Below are 4,821 nucleotides of genomic sequence, written 5' to 3' on the forward strand. Positions count from 1 at the left end.
CGAAACGATCTCAGGAGCCGAAAGTTGGAAAGTAGTGGGTGGGAGGCAAAATGTAGATGAGGTAGCCACCACGGGAACAACCGTAGCGCTTGGCCTTGTAACCTATAGTGATGAGGGAACCATTGCCATACCGGATAGTGCTGGTGGAGTGAAACGTACCACCCTAGAGCTCTCACCGGCTCCCGATCCTGCACCTATCCGTTCCCTTCTTGATCTCCGGATCAACTGTTGTACCTCTTCCTCATAATCTGACTCGTTATCATCATCAGTTCTCTTTCTCTTCCCATGAGTCCGTTCATGTGTAACCAAAATCCTTCTTGCCTCTGCCACTTCATCATCAGAATCAGAACCAGCCACCGTAGCAGCTGTCCTAGTAACATTCACACCCGAAGCACGTTCAACCGGGACCTGTACGTTCTCCTCTGGATCCACCCGATCCATGTCAAAAAATCCTTGACCGCCAAACTCTGCGTCAAGGTCAACGTTCTCCTCCGGTGACACAACAGGAGCAGCAGGTATAGCTTGAGGTGCCCCTGCCTGTTGTGGTGCCGGGTCCCTAAACTCGTCCCCTCGAGCAGGCACATACCCCGGGTTGATCAAGTACCCAAAAAGTGGAGTATGCCGAGGAAGGAGCTCAGGTTTGCTCCTCGCACTCGAAGATCTGCATTGGGCGAAGATTCTTTTGTTCACACTCTCTACATATCTGATTGGACGGCGCTGAGGAAGCGTTGGAGCAACATGATTCAAGATCATTTGAAGAAATCTTGGATACATGATAAATCGCTCACGCGCCATCGCTCTTCTTTGACGATCAATCTCATAAAAGACCATCTGACTAAAGCTGTATCGCTTGTTGTAAGTCAGAGCAGTCATCGCTGACTGCATGGTCGCGCCCATGCCATCAGTGCCCGCCTTTCTCCCTGACATGCAAACAATCATAACATGCATGAGAAAGCGCCACTGGTCAAGTAAAAATCCTTTCCTCCTCTGCGTATCCCCCAAGGGACCAGAGTATCCCATCCTCAAAAACGCTCCATCACGGAAAGGAGCTACAAACTCTGTCGGGTCATCCCTTGTCTCATTTCCAAACCGTAAAGCCGCCCGGATTTGTTCAGAAGAGAACTGAACAATCTGATTGTTTACTGTTGCGCGCATCACCGGGGGCTCGAATCTACAGTCGTATTCCACGGTCTGCCAAAAATCCTCAATGTTGGGCAAGGATATCGGCAGAGTTGTTGTAATCGCGTGGAATATCCGCGAGCGTAAAAGAAATGTGATGATTTCGCGGAAATCATCAACTCCGCTCGCCTCCGGGTCTATTGTTATGTACATGTTATGACCCGGGAAGAACTGCCTCTGGTTATCACCTCCGTCATCACCGCCTGCACCACCTGCTCCAGCAATAGCAGCCATATCTGCAACAAACAGGTTAAGTTAGATAAACGTCAAAGCAAATCACAAGTTCGCCTGTTACCATGAGCGAAGTTGTGATCTATTATGTAAAGGCAAAGTTAAATGTGGGGCGAAGTTGGGAAACAACTTCGCTTCAACTTGAACTTCGTCTGATAACTGTTAAGTAAAATGGTCCAGGCGAAGTTAATGATAACTTCGCCTAACCATAACATCGCCTCATAAACTGTTTCAACATATATAATCAGGCGAAGTTAAACCTCAGGCAAAGTTACGGATAACTTCGCCTAAACTGTAACTTCGCCGAATTCGAATCGCCAACAGTTAGGATAATCGAACGACGTGTAGATGATGATTTTGAAGATCGAGGACTCCGTAATACATGATTTTATGAAGTTTTAGACGTTCAAGTAGTTTACGAACACGTGAAAACAAGTTTGAAATCGGGTGTTTAAGGTTTCGAAAGACGAGGTCGAGAATCGAGTCGAAACGACCGATGATTAACCTCAAAAACATTGATTATACGAAACTAGAAACCTTACACACCTTTAATCACGGATTGGAATCGAAATAAAAACACTGATGATTGAGATCGATAAGTTCGCTAAAGTTTCGGAGTATAAGTTCGCTGGTTTTGAAATAATGAAACTGTTTGACCTAAAAACTTCTTTATATATGGTCAAAGTTAGTACAGGCGAAGTTATCGATAACTTCGCCTATTCCAGGCGAAGTTATTAACAAGTTCGCCGGTATTTACAAAACCAACCCCTATACTTTGAACAATTTTCAATAAAGTTTTAAAAACTTCCTTTAAAGCGTTAAATGATACGATCAAGACCAAGTAACCACGTATAAAATCATACAACTACATAAGTAACGAAAATTTGAAAAAATAAAGTACACGGGATCAAATTTCAGTCTCGACAGGGACTACCATGTTTTAGAAAAGATTCAAACAGGAATCATACTAATTACGTGACTGTCACATAGATCCGTGTTCAGCTGTATTATGACATAAAGAAACAGGTTGTAAGTAGGTAATATACTTAAAATGGTTTTCATCGTTTCTGTGATACGAGTTAGGTTCAATTAAGCTCAAAACTTAAGTGGGCAACAACTCAGAGATTATGATGCCTCCTATCTATTCTCAAAGCGTATTTGGCTTTCCCCAAGTCACCCCGAATTGACCTCGACCCGTAGTGTCTGATTAAGTAGTAATTACTCTTCGATCTTAGACTCTGCTTCCCGTTCACCTTCTTGCGTCTTGATTGATAATCATTAACATTATGAACTCTAGAATTTTTTTTTTTTTTTATTTAACATGTATATACAAAACTTCAAGTAGAAAATAACTGCAAGTCCCGAATCTGGATCACTGCAGCGTCTTGACACGCTATCTTCACGGGAATCAGAACACTCACGGGCTCGTGTATGACTGGGTAATCGCTTTTCTGCCTATCATTCAGAAAGATATGTACGAAGACATGCACAACTCTTAAGGAGTTTCCACATAAAATCTAGTAGATTTAGTTAGTATCACTTCTACTTTTACGCACCATAAAAAGCTACCATGACATACAATGAATGTTCTAAAGTCTTTTAGGCCTTATAACTTCAATAGTTAAGCACACAAAATCAGTATATCTATCACTTTCCAAGGTTGGATCAATTTTCTGTTAAACATAGTAAAGATACTTCTTACGAAGTAGTAGACTTGAAAAATAATTTCATCTCCCGAAAAGAAAAAAAATTTTAACTTCAATCGCCCCGACCAAATCAAAGTCTTCAGGTAAACGGCTATCCCGAAGATCCAATGGATCAGCTGGACCGACCACATACTAGTATGTGTCCTTCTAACTAAGTATGATCGACTAATTTTCAGCGAAAGAATGAAAACACATCATAAACCGCCCCGGTCACTTTCAGTCATCTGGTTAATGGCTATCCTCATATTCTACAAGTAGAAATGAGGACCAAACATATCCGAAGACATGTCCTTCAAACTGAAGCAACCGACATAATTCTAAGCGATATTGACGTTTTTTTTTTTTTTTTAATTCAAACACAAACATATGACATGGTTACTCGGGATTGATCATCCCATTCAGCTCAACAAGGTTTTGAAATCTAGTTTTGTCAAACGCTTTCGTAAACAAGTCAGCGAAATTATCTAACGTGTCAACCTTTTCGAGCACAATCAGCTTCTTCTCAGCACAATCCCGTATAAAATGATAACGAATGTCAATATGTTTAGTTTTACTGTGCTTAACGGGATTGTTAGTTACTGAGATAACAGCAGTGTTATCAATGCAAATAGGAGTAAGTGAGAAATTCAGACCATAATCGCGCAACTGTTGTTGAATCCAAAGAACCTGGGAGCAGCAGTTGGATGCTGCCATGTATTCTGCTTCACAGGTTGAAATGGCGACTGAGGTCTGCTTCTTGCACTGCCATGACACTAATCTGCCTCCAAGAAACTGACATCCACCTGTTGTTGACTTCCGACTCTGATTGCACCCTCCATAATCTGAATCAGTGTAGGCGACCAACTCCAAGTCTCCTCCTCTCATGTACCACAATCCCATCTTAGGTTTGCCTTTGAGATAGCGCAATATTCTCTTCACACCCTTCAAGTGAGATTCCTTTGGGTTTGCCTGAAAGCGTGCACAAAGACAAACAGCAAACATAATATCAGGTCTAGAAGCAGTTAAGTACATTAAAGAACCTATTATTGCCCGATATTGGGTTGGGTCCACGTCTGCATCGTTGTCTGAATCAGCACCCAATTTATGGTTGACGCAGACTGGAGTATCAAATGAAGTGCTGTCCTCCATCTTGAAGCGTTTGAGAACATCATGGACATACTTCGTCTGATGAATGAACATCCCATCTTTCTTCTGATCAACCTGCAATCCTAAAAAGAAGGTTAGTTCACCCATAGCACTCATTTCAAATCTCTTCTTCATGACGGCCTCAAACTCCTGACACATGGCGACCTTTGATGCAGCAAAGATAATGTCGTCCATGTAGACTTGCACCAGTAGAAAGTCGCTTCCTTTTCTCTTGAAGAACAATGTGCTGTCAATCTTACCTCTTTCAAACTCATTCTCAAGCAAGTAATCGGATAACGTTGAGTACCAGGCACGAGGTGCCTGATGTAGTCCATACAGCGCTTTACTTAGCTTGTACACGTGATCGGGAAAGTCAGGGTCAGGAAAACCCGGAGGTTGCTCAACATACACAACCTCATCGACTTTACCATTTAGGAACGCACTCTTCACATCCAACTGAAAGACCTTCATCTCCTTATGAGCAGCAAATGCCAAAAACAGCCGAATGGCTTCCAATCTTGCCACAGGAGCAAACACCTCATTGTAATCAATCCCCTCTTGCTGATTAAAGCCTTTAACA

Source organism: Bidens hawaiensis, unplaced genomic scaffold, assembly GCF_021521415.1.
Source record: "Bidens hawaiensis isolate Kalapana, Puna unplaced genomic scaffold, B.hawaiensis_p1.1 tig00035980_1, whole genome shotgun sequence".
In the NCBI taxonomy this organism is placed as follows: Eukaryota; Viridiplantae; Streptophyta; class Magnoliopsida; order Asterales; family Asteraceae; genus Bidens; species Bidens hawaiensis.